The sequence below is a fragment of the Lactuca virosa genome, chromosome 2 (genome assembly GCF_052849685.1).
Source record: "Lactuca virosa cultivar CGN04683 chromosome 2, Lactuca_virosa_CGN04683_v6, whole genome shotgun sequence".
NCBI lineage: Eukaryota > Viridiplantae > Streptophyta > Magnoliopsida > Asterales > Asteraceae > Lactuca > Lactuca virosa.
Window position 1 is genome coordinate 277,900,413 of NC_136427.1, and position 19,519 is coordinate 277,919,931.

The window sequence follows — 19,519 nt, forward strand, 5'->3', positions numbered from 1 at the left end:
TAGCATATTTTGGGCCAAGCAGAACTTGCGCTTGAATTGCACCAAGAACTCTGCCCAAGTCAGTTGCAGTGGCTCATTAGGGCTTAGGGTCTTTCCCAGAGTGTTCCACCAACGAACAGCGCCACCTCTGAACTGACGTACTGCATATATGATTTGTAGTTTTCCCTTGCAACCGCATGTCATAAAGGCCAACTCCATTTCTGAGATCCAATCCATAACTCCGATCGGATCTTCCTTTCCAGTGAAGGTCGATGGTTTGCAAGTCATAAAATCTTTGTACTTGCATCTAAGTCCATCATTTCCTCCATCGTGGTTATTCTGCCTAACAATTGGTGGGTTGGCTTGACCAATGATCCCACTGAAGTTTCCTCCTTCCGACTGCCCTCCGTTCAATTCGGGCTCTTCCACTTGAATCGACAGTTCTCCTCAATTCTGCCGAAGCAAGCGTCTAGTTTCTTCCATCTGACGATCCAACATCGTCTGAATCATCATTTGTACCCCAACCATTGTCATTGGCTCAGGTGCTGCAGCTACTACAGGAGCTTGCTCAATCACAGGTGGTTGAGGCTGTTGATTCCTGTTTTCGTTAGCGTTTCCAACTCCGCTTCTTGTTCTTGCCATTCTTGATCTATACACCGAATAAGGTGAATTTAGATCTTTATTCACGATAGATATTTAAATCATCATTATCACTCCGAAACGTTTACATGCTAGTTCTAATACCGTCGTCATACGCTTAGAATTCTAAACACATAAGGTTTCCAGATCCGGTCGGCAACAGACCATAGATCCGAACAAATAATATCATATATGGCAAACATATAACATTTAGCACATAAAAGCATATTAGGCAGCTTTCCTAAAATATACTAGTGCTCGTGTCTAAAATTCAACAGATACTCATCTCACAATCTTTGCTTAGCATTCTAAGTTTAAGTCTAGATATCCTATAAATTCCTAGTTCGCTTAAACTAACTCTGATACCAACTGTGACATCCCCAATTTCACGGCCAGAAAGGACCGATTTAATTTATGCTTTTAAAGTAAAATCAGAGTAATCCTTTGATTAAAAGAGTTGCGGAATTTGTTCCCAAAACAAAATATGATAAAACAAAATTTATCAAAGCATTTCTTAAAGAAATGTATTTTCATTATATAACAAAATCTCGGGATGTCATGTTCCGATACAGACCAAAAGCATAAACAATACAAAATAGACCTTACAACAGTTATATTTAACTATGGTCTATAATCCAAAATATCTTGACAAGTCATCCAACTTATGCTCTCGTGCCACTACCTGTAATACAAAGAAAAACTGAGTGGGTCAGGCTTGGGAGCCTGGTGAGCATATAGGGTTTTCAACCCACAATAAATGATTATATTAATTTCATCAACCAATAATAACCCAATTACCCATTCCCGTTATCCTTACTTTACGTCCCTAAAACAATTGACCCAAGGGACCTAGCCTAAGGATTTTCATCGGGGCGACAACACTGCTTTGGGGGTTTCCCAGCATTTTATGTCAAATAAGGCAACCATGGGGGGATGAAGTACAGCAAATGAACACCCAAGTTCATTAACACCTACAGGTTATGAGCCTGCTAGCGTTCCACTGGACTGTCTAGAAAAGTTTGTGGCCGTCATCTAAACTCCGCTAGATGACTGAATCAGCAACAACAACGAGGCCTCTCATAATTTTATTTCATCATACACCAACTGTCTACCCATGTTCTACCCAACATATTAGTAGATAAAAATATATACATTTATATACAGCTTAAACCTGTGCAAATCATTCATTCAACAATTATTTCAAATAAACAAATAATATATAAACACATAGCACGTATTTTATAAAGAATACTTCATATCTATGTGTTAGAAGAAAGTGACTATACACTCACTTGATCAGAAGATGATCAGACCGCACTACGGCTCTAAGAGTAGTATTCTTCGGTGAAACCGGGATGCTTTCTTGAAAACCGGGCTTCTCGCGGGCAGAGTTTCGGCTCGGAAACTTTACTTCTCGGGATCCTCGGGGCTTCGGGACTTGCTTCGGGTGTCGGGAATGATACCGGCGCTTCGTGTGACATCCCCATTTTCACGGCCAGAAAAGACCGATTTTGTTTATGCTTTATAAAAATCAGAGTACCTCTTTTTAATAAAAATGTGTGGAATTTGTTCCCAATGAAACATGATAAATACGTTATCAGGGCATTTCCGAAGAAAAATATTTTTATTCATTTTAAAACATTTGGGATGTCATCGTCAATACAGAAGCATAAGCATAAACAGAACTTACATTCATTATCACTAGTGATTTATATCTCCTTAATCTCTCAGTGTAATGTGACTTCATATCAACACCTGTGATATAAATAAACTGAGCGGGTCAGGTTGGGAAACCTGATGAGTACATAGTGTTTTCAACCCACAATAATATAATTATTATGTTTAATCATCAAACAGTTAACCCAATTACCCATCCTCATTATCTTCTTTACTCTTAAGGATCTACCATGCGATTACGCTCGGCGTAACTTCAGAGTACGCTGGGTGTACTCCCTCTACAAGCAGTACGCTGGGCGTACTCTTCGGATAAGCTTTGGTATGCGTGCCTCGAACTTCAAAAATTCATAACTTTCGCATACGAGCTCCGTTTTCGATGTTCTTTATATCCACGCGTAGGTGAGACTATGCTCTACAACTTTCATTTAGACTCTGTCGGCTAATTTTGAATTTATTTTTATTATATTATTTTTAGTAGGCAGGGACAGGAAAACTCCGTTATAAAATCATAACTTCTTCATCCGACCTCCGTTTTCGTCTGTCTTTTTACCGTTGGACTACTAACGACGAGATCTTCGATTCTCGTTTAGATTGTTTTGGCCAAATATCACTCAATCTCAATTTCGAGATTTGGGTTGTATACCGCTAAGTCGAAACTTGGAAAAATCATAACTTCCTCATACGAAGTCAGATTTTGACGTTCTTTTTATGCACACTCTCGGTTTAACGTATTCCACGACTTTCGTTTAGATCACTAAGGCTAGATATCGCTCTATCTTAAATTCGTATTTTACGTCATACAGTGTCGTGCCGGTTCTGTCGCAAAACTTCGACAGGTCATAACTCCTTCGTTATAACTCGGATTTCCGTACTCTTTATATCTCTGAAATCCTTGTTTAGACCAGTACAACTTTATCCTTAGATATCGGCTTTATTTAATATTTATTTCTGACGCTCATTTTTATTCCTAATTCATTTAAGCCACAAAATTAAGAATAAAACACATAATACTCAAATAATACATTTCTATTATTTCAAAATGAGTTACAAAGGTTAACATAGACTATTACATCAATAAAAATGTCTAGCCTAGAAACACGGGCGTTACACACGTTGATGATGTGATATTCATGGGGGAATAGTCCATTTAAAACTTCTATGATATTGCAAGACTTCTCAGGTGTTTCCACTTGGCTTCGAGTCTTAAAGTGAATTTTCCAAAAAGCGAAGTATTTGGAATTAGGGTAGATTCTTCACAAGTTAAATTGATGGCACATATTCTTAATTGTTATATTGTACATTCCTATTCACGTATTTGGGTGTACCTGTTGGTAGGGGTGTGCAGAAAACCTCACAAACCGCATAAATGGCCCGCACCCAACCACACCGCACCGCATAACACAGTTTGGAACATTCGCGGTGCGATTTGTGATTTCTAAATTTGTCAAACCACACTACGGGGTGCGGTTTGTGGTTTTTAAATATGAAACTGCGGTTCAAACCGAACCACAATATATATATATATATATATATATATATATATATATATATATATATATATATATATATATATATATAATGACCAATTGCTCATACATATAAACAAACGAACAAACAGATCGAAGATTGAAGGATGCTGGGAAGTTCATCAAAAGACATGGATTGAATTGAGTTCATAACTAAAATCAAGTTTTTATTTCATTCAAATTATTGATAATTATGTAGTTTAACCTCTATGTGTGTCATTTATCATAAATATTTTTTGTGTTAATTCTTTATATGTTTTTTATATATATTTTTTATTACATTGTATAATACTTTTATAACATATATAATTCTTCAAATCGCTTAAACCGCACCGCACCGCATAATGCAGTTTACATGGTTCGCGGCGCGGTTTGTGGTTTTCGAAAAACTTAAACTGTATATGTGGTGCAATTTACGGTTTTGGCTGTAAACCGCACCAAACTGCACCGCGAACACCCCTACCTGTCGGGGTAAACGTGAACCAAATAAAATATGGACACCAAATATTTATAAGTTTCATGAAAGATTATCACTTTAGAATGTGAAAACACTTTCTTTACGTGGAAGAATAACTCTTCACAAATTAGTATTAGGAAGCATCCGAATTTATTATTTTTCTTTATTCAGAGCACCGCTTCTAGTTCTGGATGAATTAGAAAAAAATGAGGTGAAAATCTCTTTTAGGAGGACACAACTCCAACTCAAAGATATGTTGGGTAGATTGGGCGAAGGTATTGGACCCAAAAGTGCATGATGGTTTAGGCTTAGTGTGTCTAAAGGCTGCAAACTTATCCCTTCTTACAAAATGGCGGTAGACACTCAAGAACAACACCTCTGCCTTTTGGGCAAAAGCTATTAAGAAATTCACAACAACAAACGCGTTTGGGAATTTATTCCTGTCCAGTTAATTTTAGTTGGGGCTTGAAAAAATATTGCAAATATAACAAAGGACTTACAAACCTGATGCATTGATATATCAGGCATGTTTACACATTTTGTAGAAAATGATGACTCTATTAGTTTTTGTTGGGATTGATGGGCGGACACTGAACCTTTGAGTACAAAATTCCATCTTTTATATGCATTAGAGTCAAACAAAAGGACATCAATAAAATTTAGATATACCATTCTCGATGATTCTATATAGTGGAGTTGGATCTGGAAGCCTAATCTTGTAGAAAGGGGTTGAGATGGTGGAACTTTCCCAATGCTTAAATGCAAATAATCAAATTCATATTGATAGATCTCCGGAACAAATTGTATGTTGGATGATGCATATGGGGTCTTTTTTGTGAAGACTTTAACTCGTATCATCGAATCTAGAATGTTTACATATGAGGAGTACATACATCAATGTGTTAATTGGGTACCACTTAAAATCAATATCTTTACTTGGAGGACAACACTTAACAAAATTCTGACAAGATTGGCGCTAGTTCATAGAGGTTTAAACATAGATTCCAATTCATGTGTTCACCATGGGTTGGAAAATGAATCAACATATCATCTTTTGGTTTCTTGCAACTTCGTGACCTCATTTGAAAGTCTATAAGGACCTGGTGCAAACTACCATATATCTTCGTCCTGCTCAAATATTATAGAGAACCTTAAAGTTCATAATACATTATCTCTATATATCCCTCATAAAAGAGTGTTGATGTCAATTTTCGTAACATCTGGTTTTAAAGTTGATATGTGTATTTTTATACATTATATCTTAATATTTTAGCCTTTATTATTCTTATTTAGAACTAAAAGGTACTTATAATGCTTTGAATTGTAATTAGTTGTCGATAGAGCGGAAGAGAAAAGATTGGAGCGGAATTCGGGCCTAGAAGCAAAAAGAAAGAAGAAGGCTGAAGGAAGAGAGTACGCCCAACATAATACAAGTTACGCCAAGCGTACTGATGAGACAAGGAGTACGCCCCACGTAGATTCAGTTACGCCCACCGTACTGGGCTTGGTGTTCGGACTTCCTAATCGCGATGGGATTCTCGTTACATCCAGCGTACACCGACTTACGCCAACGTACGTAAGTCGGTTCCAAAAGTTATAAATAACGAATATCAGCCAACCAGAAGGAGAATTCGGACTACCATCGATCCCCAGTCGACAAGTAACACATATTTGGCCGTTTTGAGGGTCTAGGAGGCGGCCGGAAGACCGTTAAGCTGACAGGAGCGAAGATCTGAAGGATTAGAGGGCGGATTCGTGTCGGTAATCATGTGGTTTGTTAATGTGATCATGCTTAGCATTCCTTTGTGATACTATTATGTTTTTACTTTCTGATTCTTGTGTCAAAACCATTTGCTTTGAGTTTATGATTAGATAAAACCTTGATTTGTGGATTAATTGTTATATTGGATTGTTTATTTATGTTTAATTTATCTTGCCAAGCTTGTTAAAAGATCCTTATGTGTTAATGACAATTATTTTCTGTTAATTATTAAGTATAACGAGTTGTATGACCATCTGCTTGATTGCTTGTCTCTTATGATTTTGATGACCATCAAGATTATATGCCTAGGAATAGCGAACGTGAAACTAGGGTTAACTAGAAAATAAGTAAGTTAATGTGTGAGCCTTGTGTGATGAACCATCAACAAGAGGTTAATTGAACGACCAATTTGATTAACTATTATTAATTACAAGTCTTGCTTGATACGAACTGAACACTAGGAAACCTGTTAGCTTAATCAATTGATCACTGCTTGAATTGACTTGTTTGCTAAAGGATTAGTAATAGCGAACATGAATCTAATCATTTTAGAAATCGGTGAACATGAATAAATAAATTTGTGTGTGAAATTGTCTATGATTTTAAGGTGCAATTTGTCTAATCCAAAGTACCTAAAGAGATTTGTCTAATCATTTTATAAATAAATGCGTTTGAGATTTAATAATACATTTCTTTATTCCTTCTGTGTGCTTTGTAACCTATAATCAAGTATTTTAAATTAATTCACTATCGTTCCCCTTGTGTTCGACACCCTTGCTTATCAAAGCTATACTATACTCGATCGGGTTCACTGCCTGTAAGGTGGGGTTTAGATGCGATAAATTAGGAATTATAAATAAAAAACTAGTGCATTAAATATTCACATCCAAAGTACTTCCATTGTTGATCCTTAAATTGAGATGTATTGCATTTTGGTCCCTAAGTTCAAGAAAATATGCAACAGTAGCCCTAGTGGCATTGTTGTAATTATGGCCTGCGGAGTACGCCATGCGTACATGGTGTAGGCGGAGCGTACTAGGGCACGCCCTAGTACGCTGGGCGTACATCAGTGTACACTGGGCGTACTTTCCAGTTAAGGAAACCCTAATTTTTAGGGCGTGTCTCGTATTTAAGAACTCTTATGGCCTCATTTCATTCACATTAACTGCCTCCATCCCTATCAAACGTTTGTGCAACCCTAGTTTTACCTTGAGGAGCCTTTTCAAGCTTAGAAGTGTATTTTTGGTACCTTAGAAGAAGAAGGAATGAAGCCAAGCTCATCTCGAAGGAGTGGAGCACTTTGATTTGGGATTTCTACTTCATTTGCAACCATTCTAAGGTAAAAAGCTTGCAACTTTATTCCTCTAGCATATAGATCTAGATTTGGTTGTCTTTTTGGTCCCAAAATGTTAGATCTTGAATATGGCAAGTTCTTGACCTTCGAGTTGTCCTTTCGGACCCTAGGAGGGGTCTTAAGTCGTAAAAAAGGGTTCTAAATGGCTAGTTGAGCTTCATGCATCATTTAGAAGGTCTAAATGGAATAAGACCTTGTGTTAAGCACTTATTGGGCATGCTAGGTCATAAAGTTGGAGACTTTATGGCTCCTAAGAGTATTTTAGCCATGTATCTAAAGTTTGGACGTAAGAGCTTAAGCCATTAAGCTCTTAATGGAAATTTTGGACTTGCAAGGGTATGCCCCGCGTACTCGGAGTACGCCTGCGTACGAGGTCAACCACCCCGATGGTGGTCAACTACGAGGTTGCGTGTATGCCCGACGTACCTCTGGAGTACCCCCCGTGTATACTGTCTGGGTTGACTCGGTCGAGTTGACTCGGTTGGGTTGACTCGGCTGGGTTGTCTCGGTTGATTTATGGACTTTGACCAACTTTTACCAAAATTGACCTCAAGGGTATTTTGGATATTTTGGGATTTTGGTTGTGATTGGTCACTTGGATGGATAGGTGTCAGTTGGAGCTTAGATTCGGAGTCAGGACCTCATCAGCTATGGATTAGAACGAGAAGTGAGTTTTCTTCACTGTACTTATGGGTCGAAGGCACCAAGGCCGACCCATTGGATTGATATCCTAGTTTACCGTATGTTGCTATGTTGTAGTGATTTGTTGGATCTGTATCATGGCATATATGGTGTTGCTATACTGAAGTGATATGTTAGATCTATATCCTAGTATATAAGATGTTACAATTGAAAGTCCAACATAGTACGAAAAGCAGGTACAAGATTGAGCACCGCCTGCAGTCAAGAAGTCCAAGAGTTAGATACTCATTCGAAGGAACATAGAGGTTACGATTATTACCTAGGATGAAGAATTAATGTATGGAGTCATTATACAATCCTTGTTTCGTTGATGATTTTGGGACGTAATCATCCTAATGGGTGATAATTGTAACGCCGGCAAATTCGGGCAAGTCAATTTAGAGACAATAAGCGTCAAAAATGACTTTCTGATAGAAGATTATTTGGAATAAATAATCTTAACCAAGTTATAGTATATGTCCTCGGTTTGAATTCTGACACACCCGAAAGTGTGCTCGAATCCCTCAAACCAAGGCTCTGATACCAACTTGTAACGACCCAAAAACAGGATAATTTTTTTTCATTTTAAAAACAAGAGTTACAATCATCACATTGTTCCAAAACCATCACATAACAATACTGTCAAACCATCAGAGTACAATATCAAAAGTGCGGAAAATAGTGAGGAGTGAATGATGTGACATCACGTCGGGCCCTTCCCCTTAGTACTGGAAGTACCTGAAACCATAAATATAAATTGTAAGCAAAATCTTAGTGAGTTTCCTTAAAGTACCACATACCAAACATAAATAAGCTAGTGCTATGGGCCAAACCATAATCTTACAAGCAGTTTCTTGCTGAGGGCCAAATCCTGGTCTTCCATACAGTTGCCATGGGCCCGATCCTGGTCTTTCACACAGATGTTAGGGGCCATATCCTGGTATTTCATGCAATTTCCAGGGGCCAAATCCTGGTCTTTCATACACATATCTCAAATATAACTAACACCTTATATCACAAACAATGGGTTAGACTTGGTACCTTCGACCCATTGATACAGTGAGAAAACTCACCTCAGTCCATTAATAAATAACTAAGTACTCGCCTACCAAACTGGAAGATCCCACACTGAACATACACAAATTACCCTAATCAGAGATATGTTATAAACCATAATCGTGGGCCTAAACCCCAAGTCCAGACTCCTAAGATAAAGGATCATTTACCTTTCCTATAATGGGCCTAACCAACCATGGCCCAAAATTACAATAATGGACTCCAAGACCCCAAAAGGCCCAAATCAAGAAACTTAACGCCCACTAATAGAGTTCTAAGGCCCACCTACTCTAAACAGGCCAAAGCCCAAAAACTAGCTAAGGCGCAACCGAAGTACAAAAGCCCACTGAGAGGCGTACGCTCGGCGTATGCGCTGTACGCTCCGTGTACTCGTCCGACTGCCAGTACGCGCTACGTACCCCTTGGTACGCTCATCGTACTAAGCTGCTTACCACCTTAAGCCATTTGGTGCTTAATCCATACAACCATTCAATCCAACTTTCAGATCTCGACCATTATGGGGTTCTAAGACATAAAGTTGGCAACTTTATGCCTTAGCATGTTTTAATGGAACCCAACATCCATTTTTTGTCCAACAGAGCTCACATTAAGGGCTTAAAATCATGCATGGACTCATATCAACCATCAATATGACATTTTTATGCAATTAAAACAATAAAGGGACTGAGATCTAACACCTCGAACTTCTGGAGTTGCCCAAACTCACAAAAAGAACCCATAGGATCAAATAAACTCATAAACAAGCCCTAAAATCTAACAATCAAAATGAATCATCAAGGTAAAAACTTTTTACCTTCAAAAGCTTCCAAAGTTGATGAAGACTCTAGATCTAGAAGCTCAACCTTAACAAATGCTTGGTCTCCAAGTTCCTTCTTTTTGAATACACACTAAAATGCCACAAAATCACTTCAAAGCTCAAGAACACTCAAAGATAGTGAACTATGGTTAGATGGGACGTAATGAACAGTGGAGGCTGATGAGGGTGAGTATCCAAAGGCCATAATTTTGTTTAAATAGGGTTAATACCCTAAAAATTAGGGTTTAATCTTTGGCTACGTACGCCCTACATACACCACATACTCTCAACGTACGTGGCTAAGCCCCCCGATCCAAAAGAGCACATGTACACTAAGCGTACCTAAACGTACGCCCAACATACGAGGGGACCATTTTTGCAAAAAATTCAAACTTGAAGGACCAAAGAGGAAAGTACATGGAATCGAATGTTACAAATCTCCCACACTTGAATTAGACTTCATCCTCGAAGTCTGCTGATGCAAACAAATCTGGGTAGTGCTCCCTCATCTCGTCCTCCGGCTACCCCGTTCACTTAGAGCCCTTTCGGTGCTGCCATTGCACCTTCACCGATTTCACCACCTTATTGCACGGAGTCTTAGTTTTCCTGTTGAGAATCACAATCAGCCTCTCCATGTACTCCAGGCGCTCATCCACCTGCATGTCATCTAGCCAAATCACTGTTGAAGGCCGGCAGGTTAGCTGCACCTGATCCTACATCGGCTGGAAAGGAGAACGAAACATTTCCTTATAAGGGATGTGAATACCTACCTTGTCACAACGCGTTTTAAAGCCGTGAGGGAAACATATCCCATAAGAACTCTACAGTTAAGCGTGCTCGGGCGAGAGTAGTATCGGGATGGGTGACCCCCTGGTAAGTCCTCGTGCCAGGAGCCCAAAGCGGACAATATTGTAATACGTGCCAAAGGCGGATATTATAAATGGTATCAGAGCTAGGGCACGGGTCGATGTGTTTTATGGGGACGTCGAAAACGATAACGGGGGGTGAAGGTGGGCAGGTTAGCTGCACCTGATCCCACATCGGCTGGGAAGGAGAACAAAATATTTCCTTATAAGGGGTGTGGATACCTTCCCTGTCGCAGCCCCTTTTAAAGTCGTGAGGGCAGCAGATCCCATAAGAACTCTGCAGTTAAGCGTGCTCGGGCGAGAGTAGTACCGGGATGGGTGACCCCCTGGGAAGTCCTCATGCCGGGAGCCCAAAGCGGACAATATTGTGATATGTTCCATAAGGGGTATGGATACCTTCCCTGTCACAATGCGTTTTAAAGCCGTGAGGGCAACAGATCCCATAAGAATTCTGCAGTTAAGCATACTCGGGCGAGAGTAGTACCGGGATGGGTGACCCCCTGGGAAGTCCTCGTGCCGAGAGCTCAAAGCGGACAATATTGTGATACTTTCCAGAATGGGATGTTACAACACGCCAAGTGTGCGTCATGCTCGTCGTGCACACCTGACACCTAAATTCATCGAAGATTAGGGAGACGTGGACCATCAGAAGTGTGACACGTGGCATGCTTTGGATGGAGCCACGAAGCGAGTGCACGCCGCACATGAAGTGCATCGCGTCCACAACCACTATAAATAGAGGTGCTTACTTTCTGATTTTCTCATCCTAAACGCTCTTCCAAACACTCTCTCTATAGCATTCAAACTGTTTCGGAGACCCTCTTGATGGCGCAAAGCTTCAGATGCAAAGGCTCAGATGCTTCAGAATACGCTACTAGAATGAGTTCATGGCCCCTATTTTACTATTTTAAATGTTTTATGGGGGGTGAATACATGCTTATCAAATGGTTTTATCAACATATATTTATATTTATAAATATCAAATCATTGTATAAAGCTTAGAACCTTAGGATAATGTAGCTATATATGATATAGCCTTCATGCGTAAGCACCCCTAGATCCAAATGTCCCACCAGTCACCCTACGACCCTACCACTAAAAGATTGTCAATATAGGGATATGCACCGTACTTAGTTGTTATTCTTCTCAAATATCTTGTTTTCAAATAACCATAATTAAGGTATATATATGCATACTTATACATACAAAATAATTATGAGATCAAAAGTTATAATTATCAAATATAAGATAAAAGATTTATATTGTGATAGTTACAGGAAATCTCTAGGAAGGATAAAGATAAAAGATAAAAGATAAAAGGTAAATACCTAAATTCAATACGTTAGTGACCTGTTAATATTCATCCAAATGCCTTGATTAAATCCGACATTCCCCGCTACCTATAATCCTTAATCTTGCGAGAGCTAGGAAGATATGTATAGATCTATACGAGGTCTGACAACCCCACCTGCGATTGCTAGCTACAATCCCCACAATTTAACTTTCTTATTATTCACTATTCGACGTCCGATGAAGCGTCGTGGTGGGGAAAATTATTAGTCAAAAAGCGTCGATTATGGGGGCTCATGGTAATACATTAGAACACCTTATAGATCCAACTACCATTAGGGACGCCTTAGAATGGTAGATAAAATATGTTAGGATTAGATAAATATCCTAAAAGATAATAGTATAGGATCGATAGATATCATAGAGATAATAAGATAGGATCGATAGATATCCCAAGAAATAATAAGAAAGGATCGTTAGACATCTTGTAAAGATAGTAAATTAGGATTAATAAATATATCCTAAAGATAATAAGATATGATCGTTAAATATCCTAAAAGATAGTAAGCTAGGGTTGATAAAATACATTAGGAAAGCTTTTTCTAAAAGAAAAAGGATTCTTAAATTAACACAACCAAATAAAAGCCAAAAACTATAAAAACCTTTGCACTCACCAATATCAAGTTGATTTTTTCAAAAATCGCACGTGTTCCTAGCATGGAGTAGAGATCAAGTCAAGGAAGGATTATTAGCATGAAGACTTGTAGATTTTCATTTAGATAGGTAATTATGATTGGCGCTCTATGATTTGGGAAATCTTTATACCTTCAACACACGACATTTTCCGCCATCGGCTGAGGAGGGTGTGACAGATTGATATCAGAGCTAGTTGCTATAGCGAGTTAGTATTTCTTTAGGAATTACGACTATAGCTTAGGACATATACTCTGATTAGGTTTGTCCTCAAACTTATAAATAAAAGTAAAACTGTTAATTACCATATTGATAGACTACATACTGGAAAGGTGCTTAGGCTGTAATTGTCGTCTTGGGTTGTTGGATTTTAGAACAGCTATACGCAAAAATGGTCCTGCCCACCGACTTTTCCTACCTGGCTAATCCTTACTTAGTATAGAAGTACAAATCAATAATAAACTGCCAATATCGAATAATGTATACAAATCTAAAACACAATATAAGACAAATATCCAGGATGATTCAGTATATCAAATTTGAGTCACTCTTAAAAGTAGCCTGATGAATTATGTTTAGTCTTGAATGAACCAATACATCGACCAAATTGGGAATAGATAAACTATAAAACAGAAATCATGTATACAAATACAAACAGAATACATAAAGCGTGTCAAAATACATCGTAAGTATCAAAATACAAAGTATCAAACACAAAAACCTCAACCTACTCATCGTTGCTCTGATACTTAGCCTCCTCTTCCTCTGTGCTCTCGTCGCTATCATCATCAGTATCTCTGGGATGAGAACCTGAAGTGCCCGCACCATCATGAACGGCGACATGTGGTTGAGAAGGGGGTGGAATAGAAGGACCCACCCTAGGAAAAGGTGGATGGCCCATCCCTAAATGTTGCATCACCGCAGCGATCGAAACCATAATCCATCGACACTCCTCCTATGCAACAATCAGATATTGTATCATGTCACGTAGAGTCAGCTCTGGATAGTCAGGCTCCGCATACCTAGGCCTCTGATTCCTTACGAAGTCAGGCTCAGGGATGTCCTCCGGCTCAACCTATTGGATCGGCTCCATGATATCGTCATCTGGAATCCTCCACTGCTTCCCCACTCCCCGAACCAACACCCACATCTTCCCGAGAGCGGTAGTACCCAGCTCCCGGATAGGCATATGAATCAGCCCACTAGTGTCAACCTCATAAGATATGGGCAACCTAAGAACCCAGTGACCCTCACGGGTCCTGCTCAAGGGTGAAGAACCTAGAGCCATGCTAGATAACTAGAGAGCAAGACCAAAAGGAAGATAAAGTAAAACCTCCCTTTGAGTGAGGCACCACATATAAAAGAGGTCACCAGAAGGAACCTTTTCACACTCCTGTTGGTGACAAATGGTAGAAGCAACCAATCGGTGGATCAACTGATAAATAGGAGAACGGAAGGTGCTCACCTTGGCCGTCCTGGAAACATAAGTCCCCCAAGCCTGGGCCCAGACTTGCATGTAGTTGTACTCATGTGGTGGATAAGTAATATAGCTATCAAGATAAGCATAAAAATTAGGACTTAGAGTCTCCTAAGTGGTTTAAATCCCTAGACGCCACCCCAACTCGATCAGGATGTATGAACGGGATACGTCACCCTGGCGAAAAGTAAAAATTGATCGATCTGTCCATCTCGTTAACTATTTGTCGAAGCGGACTATAAAAAAAACCTCCCAATAGATCTCCTTGAAGACCACCTCCTTAACCCTGACGACACGTTGTCATCAGTGATAGAAAAAAAAGCTCGAGACTGCTATCATCTCGCAATACACGGGTAATGAACGACACCAGTCGACCCGTCAGCCCAGAATCGTCCACCACTCTCTAGGAAAGAGCCTGGGGAATACTGATATTCTTGGAAAAAAGAGCAGTAAGGCGAGAAATTAAGAGCTCCGATCACGAAGATCGTCGGGGAACTCTAGGAAAGGATGTGAAGGCCAGTTTGGAGGTAACTGACCCGTATCTTGTTGGCCTCGTCTAGCCATACCTGTAGGAAAATAGAACAAAAAGTAGTTAGGAATAAGTTAGAAGAGATAAAATTTGCATTAGGTGTTGAAATGGACCAGACGCACCAGATGCGCACTGCGTGCGAGTACACACGACGTACATGCATTTGTGCGGCGCGTTCCAAGAACACGAAGAACAACAGGCATGAAAACCTATTGTTCCGTCCAATTTTCAACATAAAAACCATATAGGGGTGTTCAAATAGTCCTCGAGAACACAAATTGGTATCCCATTTCGTCTAAAACATCACAAATTTGCGGATTTAGTTAAAAAAACTTAAAATTTAAAAACTCAAAATGAGAATCAATAGATGAATTAAACCCAAAATTGAGTATATGGGAAGTAAAACGGTAGTATAATATGCTTAGGTGATCATCTAGTAGAATAGAGACTTCCTTGAAGTAGTAATAAGAAATTTTATTCGTTGCTAGGAAAGCAATAGTAGTAGGAAATTTCATTCGTAATAAAAGTTTCTAGGAAAGCAACAATAATATGAAATTTAATAGTAAGAGTGATAGAAAAGCAACAATAGCATGTCGTGATAAGAGAGAAAACGACAATAAAAGATATTAGTAAAGTCTCTATCAAGCAATCAAGAAATAAGTTGCTAGGAAAGCAACTATAGTACACTACTAATGGAACAACAAATAACCTTCTTGCCATTATTTTAGGACAACAACCCTGCTATATTAACCTAGATTGACCCGACCACCATTCATACCAAGATTCAGCGTCAAGTCTCTGATGCATTTGGGAATCTCAGAGCTAGCAAGGATGAGGGAAGTAATAAGGAAGGTAGTCAATTGACAAGAACCTATCAGGATTTTCTCAACATTAAGTCGAGATCATTCTATGGAGACATGGGAGTAGATATTGTGATCTATTGGGCGAAAGAGATAGAGAACAAGTGTGCTAATGAACATAGGGTCAAGTTCAAAACTTGCATGTTCATGGGAAGAGATCTTCTCTGGTGGAGTATCCAGGTCAAGGATTTGGGAGTAGACGAAGCCTATGCAACCCCCTTGGGAGAGTTGAAGAAGCAGATGATAAAGGAATCCTGTTCTAGCATATATGTAGCACGAGCTGAGTAGGAATTCAATCATCTGAGCACCAAAGAGTCAGGCTTCGCATTCTATACGGTACGCTTTGTGTACCAAGTCACCATATGCCTTGAATTGGTCAACTCGGAGATCTAGAAGATCAATGTATATCTCTAAGGGTTAGCTCCCCATATCAGAGTCGAAGTGCAATCACACCAGTCTAATACCTATGAGTACATGTAGTGATAGACAAATAAAAATAGAAATCCTTCCAGAAATCCATACCAATACTAAGATAAGAGATTTAGGTATCCTATTGGTGTAAAATAAGGATAATATCAAATAGGATTTCAAAAGATAAATATTAGATGTTAATGATAAAGTTGAAGAATTAGAAGTAGAAAACTAAAAAAATGAAATTTGGTTATCCCAATAAGTAGGAAAAAGGAATCGACTTCCTGACTAAGAAACCAGTCTCCCCTGATAAGATTACCATAAGGTCCGAATTTCGAGGACGAAATTCCTAAAACAGGGAGAGAATGTAACAATTGGGAGTTTCCCATCACTAATTAGCACTAAAGACTAGCATCAACCAATGATAATGATAAAACGTTTCATATCAAAGGAAAATATGATCAGTTAAATGATAATAATAGGGCCAAAACGAGTGACCAAAAATTTATATCACTTTTTATGATGGTTAGCGTGTCTGGAAGTACACAACAAAGTGATCCCAAGGATCTAAGCATTGTGAAAATCTGACTCCGATTGGAAGACTTATGAGGTTATAAAAGATAAAAACCAACCGCGTTAATAATTCAATTAGCGTCAAAATAGCATATAGAGATCGGTTGAGTTTCGGCTAACGTCACTAAAAGGAAAATACTAGTAACCCATAAGATAAGGACTTTGAAAGGAAAAATGTCAAAAACGGAGTTCATATGAAGGAGATATGATTTTTAGAAAAATATAAAATACGGGTTAAAAATGAAAGTCAAAATTTGGCAACGCGGCCTTAAGGAAAGTTGTAGTACTAGTAGAGAGCTACACAAACTCGTCAAAGATTAGGGAGACGTGGACCATCAGAAGTGTGACACGTGGCAAGCTCTGGATAGGGCCACCGCGCGCACAACCACTATAAATAGAGTTACTCACTTTCTGATTTTCTCATCCCAAACACTCTCTCTATACCTCTCAAACTGTTTCAGAGACCCTCTTGATGTCTCGAAGCTTCGGATGCAATGGCTCGGATGCTTCATAATATGCTACTAGAGTGAGTTCACGACCCTTATTTTACTATTTTAAATGGTTTACAGGGGGAATACATGTTTATCAAATGGTTTAATCAAAATATATTTATATCTATACATACAAAATCATTTTATAATGCTAAGAACCTTAGGATAATGTAGATATCGAGACTATGCCTAGTTGTAAGCTATGATATTATGCCTAAGAGTTATGATGCCCAAAATCCTAGGAAGAGATAATACCTAGATGTCATAATGGCCAAATCCCTAGGATAACGTAGTACCTAGAAGTTATGCTGGTCAAACATATGGATATGCACTGTGCTTAGTTGTTACTCTGCCCAAATATCCTGTTTCCAAATAACCATAATTAGGGTATATTTATGAATACTTATATATACAAAATAATTATGAGATCAAAAGTTAAAATATCAAATATAAGATAAAAGATTTATATTGTTATAGTTATAGGAAATCCCTAGTAAGGATAAAGATAAAAGATAAAAGATAAAAGATAAATATGTAAGGTTAATGCGTTAGTGAGCTGTTAATATTCATCCAAAGGCCTTGATTAAATTTAGCATTTCACGATACCTATAATCGTTAATCTTGCGAGAGCTAGGAAGACATGTGTAGATCTATACGGGGTTTGACAACCCCACATGTGATTGCTAGCTACAATCCCGACAAGATAAGTTTCTTATTATTCACTATTTGTCATTCGATGAAGCGTCGTGGAAGGGCAATTTATTAGTCAAAAAGCGTCGATTATGGGGGCTCATGGTAATATAGTAGAACACCTTAGAGATCCAAATACCATTAGGTATGCCTTAGAATGATAGATATAGTACGTTAGGATTAGATAAATATCCTAAAATATAATAAGATATGATCAGTAGATATCCTAGTGATAATAAGATAAGATCGATAGATATCCGAAGAAATAATAAGAAATGATCGTTTGACATCCTTTAAATGATGTGGGAAATCTTTATACCGTTACCACTCGACATTTTCTGCCATCAGCCGATGAGGGTGTGACACTAATGGTAGTCAGATCTTTAAGGTTTTTGTAATGTATTACCATGAGCCCTCATAATCGACACTGTTTATCTAATAATTTTCCCTGCCACGACGCTTCATCGGACTTTGAATAGTGAATAATAAGAAACTTATCCTGCCGAGATTGTAGGTAGCAATCGCATGTGGGGTTATCAAACCCCGTACAGATCTATACATATCTTCCTAGCTCTCGCAAAATTAATGATTATAGGTACCGGGGAATGTCGAATTTAATCAAAGCCTTTGGATGAATACTAACAGCTCACTAACGCATTAACCTTAAGTATTTATCTTATATCTTATATCTTTTATATTTCCTAGAGATTTCCTATAACTATCTTAATATAAATCTTTTATCCAATAGTTGATAATTATAACTTTTGATCTCATAATTATTTTGTATATATATATATGTATATATATATATATGTATATATATATATGTATATATATATATATATATATATATATATATCCTAATTTTGATTATTTGAAAACAAGATATTTGGGTAGGGTAACAGTTAGGTACGATGCATATCCCTACATTTGACCAACATAACTTCTAGGTACTATGTTATCCTAAGGATTTGGTCATTATAACATCTAGGTATTATCTCTTCTTACACTATCGGGCATCATAACTCTTAGGCATAATATCATAGCTTACAACTAAACATAGTATATAGCTACATTATGCTAAGGCTTTAAGCTTTATAAAATGATTTGATATTTATAGATATAAATATATTTTGATAAGACCATTTGATAAGCATGAATTCCCCCTCCCCCCCCCCCCCCCGCAGTAAAACATTTAAATAGTGAAATAGGGGTCGTGAACTCACACTAGTAGCGTATTCCGAAGCATCTAAGCCATCACACCCGAAGCTTCGCGCCATTGAGAGGACTTACGAAGAAAATGAGCACCTTTATTTATAGTGGTTGTGCACACGGCGCACTTCATGCGCGACGTACACTCGTTTTGTAGCTCCATCCAGAGCTTGCCATGTGTTACACTTCTGATGGTCCACGTCTCTCTAATCTTCGACGAATCTGGGTGTCAGGCGTGTGCGACGGGCATGGTGCGTACTTGGCGTGTACCCTTAAATATTTTATAAAAATCCATATCTTGCTTGTGTGAATCTTGTTTCTTACATCCTTTATATATTTGTGTAGCTCTCTTCTAGTACTACAACTTTCTTTAAGGACGCATTTCTAAATTTTGACTTTCATTTTTAACCCGTATTTATATTTTTCTAAAAATCGTATCTCCTTCATACGAACACCGATTTTGACCTTTTTCCTTTCAA